Genomic DNA, 14,316 nt, shown 5'->3' on the forward strand with positions numbered 1-14,316 from the left:
ATGAATGAAATTCCGTTACACTCAGCCCTAAGGCTGCTTACAATGAAGGTTGGACAAATATTCATCCAACACTTGGATACCTCTAAGAAAGTAGCATGTTTAGCACAAAGATCGACCGTGCTGTCGGCATCCCTACTAACATGTTGCATTGAAAAGGAAGCAAAATTTATAGCTCTCTTCCTAATTTCCTCGAAAATAGGCGTCACAACAGATCTTGTATTATGACGCGGCAGTTAGAGGTTCACCACTCTAAACAATCGACCTCCATCACCACGAGCGAGAAACCCCTCAGTTGGGCAAATATGACTCCCTCGCATAACACAAGCGCTTTGGCAATGGAAGTGTCAGTGGTACCAGGTAGGGGCTTGCTCCATGCGCCCAAAACGGAGAGGTGCGACCGTGCTACACCGCCTCCTCCTCCTACCTGCATCAAAGCATCCACCGATCCATCAGTGTTAATTTTAACCCAGACAGGTTCCGGTGGTCACCAAGCATGACCTTCATGAGTGCTAGGTTTATCTCCAAGAAGATCCAAGAGAGCCAGGTCCTCCGTCGCCCTCTTGACTGCCTGAATTGGGTTATATTCGTCCTCATCATGTGTCCAACAATTCTTCGACGACCATATTGCATGCATGATCGTGGTGATCTGACATAGTTCCGTCGTGGAAAACCTTGTATCCAACACTAAGTCTCGGGACCATGTAGTAGAGTGTCATCAAGGAGGGAAAGTATCAGGTGCTCCACACGCTTAGCTGCTCCCGTGATACGAACTCCAGAACCGTTGGATCTCAAATCAAACGGCAGTTGGAGAGCTGATGGATCTGGACTTCTGCACATCCTTTGCTGGTATCCCAGGGCCCCCGCCCCAGCATCCCAACTCCGCCGCCACGTCGGGCGCCCAGGGGTGTTGTCGCACCACAGCAAGAGGCCTCCATGCGAGGGTAGGAGGCGAGCCGCGATGCGAAGAGCGGGAGGGAGAAGGGTTCTAGGCGGCGGGTAGGGTTCGCCCGAGCCGCCCTGGTAACAGTTGTCCCAAGATAAATCTGGACATGTGTTACCAGTGGTAGGCACAAACTGGTGTCCGCCACTGGTAATACAATAGCAGTGGCGAGTGGGGTTTTGCACCCCCACTGCTAATTTCTTAGATTATCAGTGGCAGACGCTAGACTACGATCGGCACTAATGTGAGCCCACCTATATGCCTTTTCCCATTAGTGATACTAATTAATTATTTCAAATTGCATTATATAATTAAGGAAGCTAGATATATAATTTATGATTCTAAAATGCTTTATACATAAATATTCAATGTAATATTGTGGCAAATAGTAACTCACATCATGTCATATATTTATAACTGCTCAATTCAATCAGTTATCATATATAGTTATGTAGAGGCCGGGTGTTACTCATAACGCTTTGTTGAGATAATAAAAACGCCCTTTATCGAAACCCCCCAACCTCGGTTGGTACGGAAAGGCAGAGGGACTGGCGGCACCGTGAGGGATGGCCATAGATCCCGCGAGCCATTAACGGCGTGCCGGCGTACTGCTTCTGCTGGCTGGTCATCACTCAACAAAATATCATGGAATGACGTCTTTCCTAATGACTCCCAAAGAAATTTTCTTCACAACTTGGTTCGAAGTACACATGCCGTATAGCTTCTCGCACTTGCTATGGCTACCTTTTATGGCAGATCTCGGTGCACAGACTCCTTTATTTTATTTTTTATTTTATTCCAACCTCTAAAGGCTTGATAAAGATACTATGTGAGTTTTTCCGAAAAAAAAAAGATAGCATGTGAGTACCCAGCCATCAACAACATTTATAATCACCATAAACATGAGCCAATGCATACAAGTTGTTTACTTCTGAGTGTGAGGTATATGGGGATTTATGCTATAACAATTCACAATAAAATCTCTTCAGTCATTGGGATTTTCAACCTCCAAAACTCCCTAAAATATCCAAGGTTTCCTCATAGCACTATCGGTTGTGAAATATCCCTTTCTTCTCAGTTGGCAGTAAGAAATCAGAGTAGCTATTTCTTCTTTCTTTTATTAACATTTTAGTGCAAGAAAATATAAATGTTGTAATAAGAAAACAATAGCAGTTGAGTGTACAAACATATATATAGACACGATACTGCAAGAGTGCAAAACAAGTGGAGTGTGCCACCAAGGCACCAACTGATCCTTTAAACAATGATTCCCAGTTCACGGTTAAAGGTAGTTCTAGTGCAGTAAAAAAATGACAGATCATGTGCATGAATAATAAGACCGTAAAAAACTCAAGATGTTTTTTAAATTAGGGAAAAGTATATTTTCCGTCCTTCAACTATTTCGAAAATATACAAATGATCCCTCAAATCCAAAACCAGTAAATCTAAGAGCATCTCCAGCCGTTCGGCCCCCGAGGGCGCCGAAAAAGTGCCGCCTGGAGGCGAGCCGGCGCTAGATCGGCCCCTGAGGGCGACTTTGGACCCAGTCGTCGGCCCACGCGTCGCCCCGGGTTCGGCGTTGTTTCTTACAAATGTATGCAAACTCGACAATTTTGGCACAAACTCGGCGAAACTTCACTAAATTTTGTACAAAAACCATAAAAACATGCAAACTACGCCAAACTACGCCTAAACTACGCCAAACTACGCCTACACCAAACAACGCCTAGCCGCCACCGCCGCCGCCCGTCGTCGTCGTCTACATGCCGAGAAGCCTGTAGAAGTGGGTGTAGTCACCGCCGTCGCCGTCGTCGTCGTCGTTGCGCGCCTGGCTTGAGCCGGCGCCGTCCCAGCTACAGCCCTGGCCGGGGTCGCCGAGGCGCGGTGGGGCGCTGGACGGCCCGGCGTCGTTCTCCTTGTCGCTGTCGAGGAAAATGATGTCGCCCTCCTCGCGACCGCGGCGCTGGGCCTGGAGCCGCGCGTACGCCCGACGCTAGCGGCGCACCTGCTCCCGGACGTAGTCCTCCTTCGCCCACTTGAGGGCGGACTCGTCGTCCGGGGCCGCCATCTCGACATGCTCCGGCTTCGGCCGGACCAGGCGGAGGGAGCCGTGCGGGGAGGGCCGTGCACCCTCGTTGATGGCGAGGGCGCCGCTGCGAGTGCGGCGCCCGAGCGGTGTCTCCTCCGGCTCGGGCTTGACGGGGCGGAGCGCGGCCGGCGAGCCGGAGCCGGACGACGAGGACGACCCCGGCTCCATCCGCCGCGGCGTCTAGGAGCTGCCACGGTGGCGAGAGAAGGAGGGCGGTGGCGGGTACTCGAGGCGCGGCACGTTGCCGGTCTCGATGTGGTCGAGGACGACCTCGAGGGTGTGGCCTGGCACGCCCCACCACTCCCGGCGCCCGACGGCGTTGTGTCGGCCGCGGGGAATGACGCCGTTGCAAGAGGCGATCTGCTCCTCGCGGCGGCGCTCGAAGTACATGGTCCAGAGGGTGTGGCTGTCGGCGGCGTAGCACGGCTCGTTCCGCTGTTCCTCCGCCAGGGACGACCGGATACGGGCTATCTCGGCCCGCCGCGCCGCCCCTTCTGGCACCGGTGGCACCGGGACGACGCCGGCGCTCAACCTCCACATCCCCGGCACCCGCATGTCCGGGGGCGCCGGGTACTCGGCCTCGTAGAGCAGGCGAGCCTCCTGCTCTTGGAGGTGGCGGCACCCGAAGCCATTCGCCGCAGCGCCATCGCCTGGGAACCTAGCTGCCATCTTTTTCGTCAGCGAGAGGAGGGGGAGAGGGTTGCTTCCTGCGCCAGAGAGGGGGGAAAATGGGAGCTGTGCGTCCACCGGCGGGGAGGTCATCTTTTATAGCCGCACCTGGGGCGGCGACGGGCTGCATGCCGGGCGACGCGTGGGGGGGAGGATGGGACGCGCGTCGCGGCGCGTTCACTGCGCCGCCCGTGAGGCATCAATGGAGGCTGACCGGCGCGGCAGCGCGACAGCCTTCGCATTGATTCCCGCGGAAATCGAGGCGATGAGGGCGACGAAGCGGCGTCTCGCTGACTCGGCGGCCCATCCTCTTTCGCGCCAAAACCACTCGTCCGGTGCCCCCGGGCGCCCCCAACGCGCCGGGTTTGGCCTGGGTCCGCCGGCGCCAGTTTCGGCCCAAACCGGCGAAAAAAGGCTTCTGAGGACGCGGTTGGGCCGATTTTTGGGCGCTGGCATGAAAAAAACGCCTGGGAGGGCCTGTTGGGGGCGCGGCTAGAGATGCTCTAGGTCTCTCAACTTTAAAAATATGATAAGTTTAGTCTTTCGTACCGCTTACGGTGGTATCGTGCAGACGTGGAGTGGTTTTTGACTCGGGATTGACAAGTGTGCCCCCCATCATATCTGTCCCGTGGGCGGCAATATGCCGAGACCAGCTGCCGTACTGAAATATGTGTCGCAGGGAAATAGTGCGTGTGTGTGTTGTACCTTGATTTCGGTCGGTTGAGTTAGAATTATCTTGTATAGAAAATTGTACAGACTGTGTATATCGTAGAGATCAAGTAGCTAACAGACCGTATCTCAACCACATGTCTTATAAGCACGTATGCATCACTGAAACTTGGGACGCGGGCCAGTGCCGACGAGCGCCGAGGAGCAGAAGCAAGTGGCTCCGCTGCCTTCGATGCCCAGGACCGGACCATGATGAGGCGCCATGAAACTTGGGACGCGGACGTGCAGCGAGTTTGAGCTACGACAAGATCACGCGCCCACCATCCATGTGCACCGGCGCCTTGGAGGAGCTCGCGATCCCCGTCCCCTGTAAAACGTCTCGGTTGGTGCCCCTCCTTCCATCCAGTTACAGCCATGTGAAGAAATGTAAGTGCAAAGCTTGTTTTTTGAGCGCCTGCACGAGCAATCATACTCGGAGCGCTTGTGCACAATCACCAGCGGTGGCAGCGACAAGAGCAGGGGCGGATCCAGGGAAAAAATTTACAGGGGGCAAAATGTATGGGCATATTCACGAACTAGCAAGGCAAGTATTGGTATAAACTAAAATTTTGGGCATGATCACCTCATTCTTCACAAGGTATCAAGTTCATTGTGAAGTGAAAAAAACTAAAAATTTGAGACAATGACTAGCATCAATATGAATATCACATTTGATGTATGTGTGTGTTTGCATCAATATAAATAACACATTTGATGTGTGTGCGTGCACAAACGAATGATTGTTAGAATTTTTTATAATAGTTGATTCGAATTGGACTAGCCAATATTGCCCTTAAGTAGAAAATTGCATATTAAAATTTCTACGTGACACAAAAAATGATTGAACAGTTGAATTGACCTAATTATCAAAATTGATGGATTATACACATATTTTGATGTTTTATATGGCTCATCTAGATTTCAAAAGGAGAAAGGCATGGGCAAACGGATGAATTATACACAAATCTGATAGCACACATGCAAGGCCTAGATTGAAATTGCAAACAGTTGAATTTCAATCTTAATTTTTATAAGATTGAAATTACAAACTAACAAAAAAAAAATCGCAAGGAGAAAAACCTAGATGTGTTATACGGCTCACCTTGATGTCAATTAGAGGGAAATTACAGTATCGGGGTTTGGTGACCGGGTTGTGCGAAGGTGACGTCGTGCAAGGCCGCAAGGGACGGATATAGGCAAGTCAGCAGTTGCCGCCGGAGTTGGAGCGAGCCGGCGGCTGCGAGCGGCAAGGTCAGGGCTTCGGCCGTTTCGTGTGGGTGCGTGTGTTCACGAGGAAATCTGAGCGAGCCGCTGGCCAAGCCAACAATGCAATCTGCAGGCTTGCAGGCTAGACGCTGCAACACCGTACCCTATTTATTTCTGCCTAAATTCTAGAAAACGCAGGAGCGCTTTTGGTCGTTTCGAACGCACGCGCTACCGACAATGTCGTCCGACTCTCATTCCTTATCCACTCATCCCACCATCCACACTTCGTCCCACACCTGCCGCCTGACGCCTCCTCCGTGAGATGCGACCGCCGCCGCGCTCCTCCCCCAGGCCATGCGCCCCTCCGTCGCGCTCCTCCTCTCGCCTACAGGGCTGCCACCTGGTCCTCCTCCCTTCGACGTGTCTCGCGCCAAGCAAACCCCTGGCCGTCTCTTCCTCTTACCTATTCCCGGCGACGAGCGCCGCGGCCGGCACGCACCCGCCAAGCAAACCCCAGGCCGCCTCTTCCTCTTACCTATTCCCGGCGACGAGCGCCACGGCCGGCACGCGCCCGACCACCCCTCCTCCTGCCTCCTCCTGGGGATCCACGCCGTGCCCGGTGGGCCTGCTCCCTCGGTTCCCTGCGACACAGGTCGCCAATCCGTTTTACCTCCCTTCGTCGGGGTCCTGGATGGAGCGCAATGAAAGGAGCGACATCAGCGTTGCCGCGCTGCTGGTCGGGGCGAACAAGTCCCCAGTGTGTGTCCACAAGGGTGCACCCGGAGGTCTGGACCGGCTGTGTCTACTCTTCGAGCAGATGAGCACGGCTGGCATGCTTCTGAGGAGGTAAGCTGCACAAGTTGTAATTCACGGGACTAGTAGTATCTCACAACGGCTGTAAGAGTTGCTCAAAAAAGTCTGACGAGCGAGGAGAGGTTGCAGCGAAGAGCTAACAGCACAATGCCGAGCTTATATTGTTGGTTCGGTAGAAAAAGATTAGCTTAATTGTCTGTATGTATGAAGATGCTGCCATATATAGCTCCACTTTCTGGCTCCAAATCTTGTTTGACCCTTGAAAGCTTTAGAATCAATCGGGTAGGGAATCATTTTTCAGTTTTAAAAGCTGTCAGATTTCTGTTTCTACGATGTATTCCTCTGACCGACAGATGTGGCTAAAGCTCAGTCAGGAAGTTGTAATGTAGGAAAACATTAGAGTCTTGTTTTCCATGGCTTATTCCCCCATGAATTTGTGGTGGGCTTCAGGCTGATCACTCTGATGTGTTTAATTTGTGGTGGGCTTCATGCTGATCTTCACGCTGATCTGTTGCTAGAATGTACTAACCAAACTGATGGGCCAGCATCAAGGAGCTTATAGGGGCAACAGTCCCTTTTTTAATGCCCAACACTAGTTGCTTCAAATTTTAGTATGACTTGCCTGAAATCACAAGAAAAGTTGCTGCATGTTTATACTTTTGCATAGGGGATGCATGATATATTTACTATAAGGAAATTTCTTTGATATGGGTACCAGTCATTTTTTACATGCCTGATAATACTTGCTTCAAATTTTAACACGATTCGCCTAAAATCACTGGTAAAGTTGCCTAAAATCGTTGTTCGCAACTAGTTGCTCCAATTTTTAGCATGAGTTGCTCCAATTTATAGGGGACGGTTTTATTGTGGTATGCTTCATTTTCTTTCTTTTCTTAGTTTTTCCACAAATGTTTTTATCCTAGGTTAACACAAACATATCACACTTTTATCCATAGGAGAAAGGGCGTACATGGGCTTAACAAGATCACGATGGAGCGACGGAGTTGGCAGGGGAGGGGGTAACAAGATCATGTCTTCTTTTGTCTGTGTGCTTTTTTCCAGCAGCTAAGTTGTTTGGGAAATACACATGAGTTGCACATAAATTAGGTTATAGTTGCTTTCTTTTGTTTTGATCAGAAACACTTAGAGCTGCTATGTTTTTTCCTTTTTTTTATTTCCTAGTTAACTTGTGCTAGACTGAATACTCTGAGGTGCTCTACATAGTTTGCATTCTTTTTTATGCAGAATACATGAAAGATAACATAGTTGCCCACAATTAATCATACAATTGCCTAAAAGCATGTATCCCATTGCCCAATCCATATGAACAAAAACATTATCAAGACCACGATTTGGCCAACATCTAAAGGTTTTAGATACCTTTCAATTAAGTTTGTGTCATAGTGGTGTGTCAAGAATTTCTTCTCTTCGGGTGGGATCCCTTGTTATGATCGTAAACACTTGGCGAATGATCATAGAGGGTGGTGGGGTGGAGCTAGTCATGGGGACATAACTAAAACCATGGAATTTTTATGAGATTAAGTTTATATGTGAACCCCTAAAAAAGCAAACATGTGAATGTTCTTTATCCTTTTTCAGGTGTCATAGTTGCCCACAATCAGCTATACAGTTGCCTAGAACCATGTATCCAGTTGCCCAACCCTCATGAACGGAAATATTACCAAGACCTTAATTTAGCTTATATGTAAAGGTTTTAGATACCTTTCAATTAAGATTGTGTCATAGAGACACATCACGAATTTCATATCCTCGGGGTTGGATCCCTTGGTATGATTGTAAATACTAGGTGAATGATCATATAGGGGAAGCGGTGTGGAGCTGGTCATGGAGACATAACTAAAACCACAAAGTGTTTTCAAGTGATTAAGTTTATTTGTGACCCCCTCCAGAAAGGAACATGTCTACGTTCTTTATCCCTTTTTTAGTTGTCATAGTTGCCTACAATCAACCCTTATGTTGTCTAAAACCATGTATCTAGTTGTCGACAATCATCTGTACAGTTATCTAAAATCATATATCTAGTTGTCCACAATCAACCATACAGTTGTCTAAAAGCATGAAAGATAACATAGTTTGCTATGTTTTTTCTCTTTTTTTATTTCCTAGTTAACTTGTGCTAGACTGAATACTCTGAGGTGCTCTACATAGTTTGCATCCTTTTTTATGCACAATACATGAAAGATAATATAGTTGCCCACAATTAATCATACAATTACCTAAAACCAAGTATCGAGTTGCCCACGATCAGCAAATAGTTTGCCTAAAACCATGTATCCAGTTGCCCAATCCTCATGAACAGAAACATTTATCAAGACCATTATTATTTGGTAAATATCTAAACGTTTTAGATACCTGTAATTAAGTTTGTGTCATAGAGGTGTAGTCAAGATTTTCCTCACCTCGGGTGGAATCTCTTAGTGCGATCATAGAAGGGAGCGGGTGGAACCGGTCAGGTTTCCTAGCTAGAGATATGAGGCGCCTGACTATGTGTGTGTGCGCGTGTGTGTGTTTTTTCCTCTGCTATTGCCTAGGTGCGCAAGAAAAACGCTATTGCCTAGGTGCGCAAGAAAAACTGTGGAGTTTCTCAGGCTTGGACTACACACGAGTTGCCTTGTGAACTTAGTATTTTCTATATGTGGCAGCTTTATCTAGATACCCAGTTAGGATGAGACTACACACGAGTTGTCTGGTGAATGCATTGGAGTTGCACAAAAACACCCCAAAAGTTGCTGGCTTTTTAAGTACAACTCCAGTGCATATAAGTCATATGGTTGTTTTTCTTTTTCTACCCCAACGGGGTTTGTTGGGTGAACTTAGTCTTTTTTTATATGTGGTTGCGTTTATCAATACTCGAAGTTCTTTGTTGCCACCTCCTTGTTACAACAGAAATGGTTGGCGCAGTGGGGACGGACGACGTCTCCTCCGTTAGGCGGCATCTAGTTTTGGACTTCGTATTTGTTCGGGAGTAGCAGAGAGGGCATTGTCAGATAGTGGTTGGTGGTTGACCATTGGGTTAGCATCTCCATTTGTAGTGCGGACTCTTTGTCCATCGCGGGGGCCTCAACTAGGAGGGGCGAATTCTGCTCCTCTTGTCGTATGAGGAGATGGGATCTAGCTTCATGTTGGAGGGAGCAATTGGCGCTAAGGAGCCCTGAGAACACCCCCTTGTCGTTCGGTTTTGGAGGATTTATGACGTACGGACTTGTTCAAACAAATTAGGTGACCGTCAGTGTCCAGACAGGTCTATTAAGACATTTTTTGGGGTGATTTTGATGATCCACGTTGGAGTTGTCCTTATGGTAGGCGATTTAGAGGTGAAACTAGTCAATTGGTAGTCATGGTAACCAACTTAGAGAGGATCCTCCGTTGATAGGTACTCATACTAGGGGAAAAGAAGTTGCTTTTATATAGCACTAAAGTTGCCTCCGTAGCACACGAAGTTGCTCGAAAAAAAAAGTTCGTCGAAACCTACTCATATGGGATCTAGTTTTGAAGAACTCGTCATGAGAAACCCAACGGTGAAAACGGATTTGAATTTTGACATTCTAATCAAAAGTTACAAGTTTTTAAAGTTTTTGATCCTCTAATAAATGCAGATGGGATAATCGTGGTCCATCTCTGGGCTGTCCTGACGGAGCCGCGTGGTCGGCCCTTCCTTTTGGGGAGAGCGCTCGCTCCCGCGAACTGATGCTCGGGCGCCAGGTAGTCACGTCCTTATTTCTGGGCTATTTCTTTATTTTCTTCACAGTTTAGAGTAAATGGGCTTTTGAAAATACGCAAGAAATCGGGCTGAGTGGGGCAGAGTACTCGTCCTAGTGGGGGCACACAAGTATAGGCAGCAACACGTACTACAAGCGAATGGAAAAAATGAGTGGGGGCAGCTGCCTCCACAAGCTTCAACGTACTCCCTCTATTTCATAATGTAGTCCTATAGATTTTTCAACAAACATTACAAATTTTGACCATATTTATAAAGAAAAGTAGGTACATCTAAAATACCAAATGCATATCATTGGATACATCATGAGTTACATTTTCAGAATGTACATGTTTGGTATTGTAATGTAGACTGTTTTCTCTATACACTTGATTAAAGTTGACAAAGTTTAATTTCCACAAAAATTTATAGGCACTACATTATGTAATGGAGGGAGTAGGTCCGCCTCCAGCACAAGAGCATCCTGCCTCCAGCACTCCAGCAGCTACCACGTAGGCAGGAAACGCTAGAAAGGCATCCTGCACAGATTGTTGTTGGGCAGCCTCATCGTGGAGACACTGAGCTGACGCGCACCGAGCCACGCCGCCGCCATATTCGCTCAGTGCGCACACTGCCGGGCGCCGTCGGCATGCGCTGCCGCTACTGCTTGCGTGTTTCACCTCCCATGTGCACGGCTGCTTGATGGGCATTATGCCGAGCACCTTCCGTGCATGTGTCTGAATCAAAAACCACTCCACGTCCACACAAAGCCACCGAGGGATTAAACTTATCCGGTTTTAAAAGTTAAAAGACTAGATTTTGCTGGTTTTAAAGTTAAGAGACGATTTCTATACTTTTCAAAGAGTTGAAGGATGAAAAATATACTTTTTCCTTTAAATTAAGGGGTTTCCAACCAATTTCATTGCTGAAATTGCAAACATAAATTCAAAGATCACAACGATTGATAACATAAGGGGTTTCCACTGAATATTGACTTTGGAGCATTGGCACATTGCGCCCACTAAAAAAAGTATTTTTACGGCCCAAAAAATTGTGTACGTACATGCAGGTATTGCATTGTATTATAGCAAGCCAAATTTCCATCAATATACCCGCAAAAAGAAAAAAAAAGATGCAAAAAAAGAGAAAATGTGTGCAAAAAATGGGCTTGTCTTTTGTTGATTTTGGGCCCAATTTTTGCCTTTTTTGTGTGACATATATTAACGAAATTTAACAGGTACTTAGAGCACATGCATGTGTATTCATGCACACGCTACAGAGGGCTTTTCATGAGAGTGACATTGCTGACATTATTCAGATTCCGGTGGGAGGTCTTTGTTGGCGCCGCCTCCTCGCAGCGCCTTTCTTCTTCTTCCACGAGCTGACTCGCACAACTCTGTCTCTTGTCTCACACAAGAACACAGACAAACACCATGTGAAAGATTGAACGCAGACGCACACACACGCCAAGAAAGAAAGCCAATTAACTTTGCCAAGAGGCCTTTCTCCTTGGTCACACGAGAGACTACATCTTTTCGCAGAGAAGATGTGTTGGCTTGGAATTTTACAAAGAATGGTCTTTTCACGGTTCGGTCAGCATATCATTTGAAGATGAAGCTGAAGGACTCAAAAACCGGCTCTCCCGAGTGTTCTTCTTTGACCTAATGCATGTTGGATGGAACGAGCTATGGAGTACTAATGTTCCTAGCAAGGCTAAGATTCATACTTGAAGATTATTGAAGAACGGCCTCGCTGTTTGTACAGAACTTCATCGGAGAAGGATCAAGCCGTGGATTTTTTGTTTGGCGTGTGGTCGTGAGGAGACCGGATTGCACGGAGGTGTACTTATGCCAAGCATTACTAGAACTGTGTTAACAAAATAAGGGGTTGAGTCGCAACGACAATTGGCAGGGTGGCTGCTCGATTGGTTGGGGAAGAGTAAGGAGGCGGCTAGGGCTGTAATGGTGATGAGTCTGTATCATATGTGGCTGGTACGTAACAATGCTAGAGATTCTAAGATTTTTGAACAGGTTCATGTGGTTGCCGATCTGGTCTTCAGGTTGATAGATGAGTGGGTGAAGGTAAATGCGCTGGAGGGGACAGCCCCTGCATTGTCTCTGGAAGCCTGCTGGACATCGCCGGATGAGCACTGGCTCAAGATTAACGTTGATGGCGCTCTAAAGAAGCAAGGGTTTGGAGGAGGTGGCGGAGCAGTCATTCGCGATCACTGTGGTATTTTCCGAGCTGGAGCTTCCCATGCTTTCTCAAACGTCTCAGCTCCAGAACATGCAGAGTTTCTTGCGTGTCGGAGGGGAATGCAGCTTGCACTGGAGGTTGGCGCCACTAAAATTGTTCTTGAATCAGATAGTCAATCTGTGGTGCGGGTTCTCAAATCCGACATGTTGGGTCGTTCCAAGTATGGCCCCCTTGTCCAAGAGATCAAAGAGTTACTATCTGGTGTTACCGAAGCCAAGCCAGGGAGGGCTGCCTTTTTAATCTTTGTAAAACTTGGTTTAATGTTTCTCGGTCTTGTTTTTGGGATGCTATTGTGGCTGATGATGCCACGGGCCCATGGCATAAGTAATATAAGGCAGCTATTTCCTATAAAAAAATCAAAACTTTAAGCACCATTTTTAAGGGGCTTAAAAAAGTTCCCCTGAAAGTCCGATTTGGTTATGTAGTCGTGGACTTGTGGTTCAGTATATAGGATCATCATTCGCATCCGCTACTCCAACTGATTCGAATGATCAACACAGAACATCTACAGCAACCTTCAGATCGCACCTGCGCACAGCAGAACTCTTCATCATAGCACCAACCAGCTATGCTACGGCAACCTACAGATCATAAATTTTGGGAAATTTTACGGTGCATTATAATACACTAGAGCACGTGTATTATATGAGCGATCTAACGGATGAGAATAACTGGGCCTTTTTGAGCCCAAGGGTATTTTCGACCTAAAAGTTTTTGTACCTTTAATCGGCCCAGTTAAGTCCAGGGGTATTCTCGTCCTAAATTTTTCGATTAAATTAATTGCATTAATAAAGCAATTCATTATAGAGGTCCAATCATCGTGCGTATTCTTTTGAATTTCGGTTCGAGCGGTTCGTCCTCTCTCCTCCTTTCGAGCCCTAACCTCGGGCCCCCTTGATCGCCGCCGATCGCCCCCGGCACCCTCGATCGCCGCCCATCGCACTCGCCGTGTCTACCCCTCCTGCTCCTACTCCCCCTCCCCCTCCATCCCAAATCACCCCACTCGGGTCGCGGCGCCAGATCTTCCGACGAGCCGCTAGTCCACTCCTTCCCCGAGCGGACGCCACCTTCCCCGACCCGAGAGGCCACATCATCCTCATCGACGTGCATCAACTTTTTCACGCCGGATCTTCGCTGTAATTGCCTAGCCACCTCAAATCTTTTCTGGTCCCTTCTTCATATTGTACCAATAGGGGTCGAATTTGATCCGGGTTTAGGATATGTCATGTGAGGTTTAGGGTTTATCGTTTTAGAAAGTTGTGACGAGATTTCGGTCGGATTTGGTTAGGGTTTAGGATATGTCATGTGAGGTTTAGGGTTTATGTTTTCAGAAAGTTGTGACGAGATTACGATTGAAAGTAAGTGTAAGTCGGATGTAGCTAGGGCATATTGAAGGACTTATTTAGGGTTTTGTGGCATGAGAAAGTTGTCAGCAAATTTGGATTCAAAGAAAGTTATTTTGGATTTAGTTAGGAGATACTTTTGAATTGAGTTTAGAGATATTTTGGATTTAGCTAGGAGATAAGTATTTTTGTATGGAGTTTGGACTTATTTTGGATTTAGTTAGGAGATAATTTGATTTTGTTAGGAGATACTTTTGGATTTAGTTAGGAGATAATTTGGATTTAGTTAGGAGATAATTTTGAATGGAGTTTGGAGATAATTGATCTACCAGGGTGGATCTATCAGGGCATTTGAAGGACTCGTGGACTTTTTATTTAGTTAGGAGATCATCAGTTACAACTACTACAATCAATTAAAAATTTCTGGATTTAGTCAGGGCATATTTACTTACAGCTTTTGAAGGACTGAGTTAGGTACATGAATCCGATATAAAAAATTAGATCAATTATTTAAGCAGAGTAGTGCATAATTTCGGTAACGTATGCTACCCATCCGTAACATTGACTATCTTTT

This window comes from Aegilops tauschii, chromosome 1 (assembly GCF_002575655.3).
Source record: "Aegilops tauschii subsp. strangulata cultivar AL8/78 chromosome 1, Aet v6.0, whole genome shotgun sequence".
Classification (NCBI taxonomy): domain Eukaryota; kingdom Viridiplantae; phylum Streptophyta; class Magnoliopsida; order Poales; family Poaceae; genus Aegilops; species Aegilops tauschii.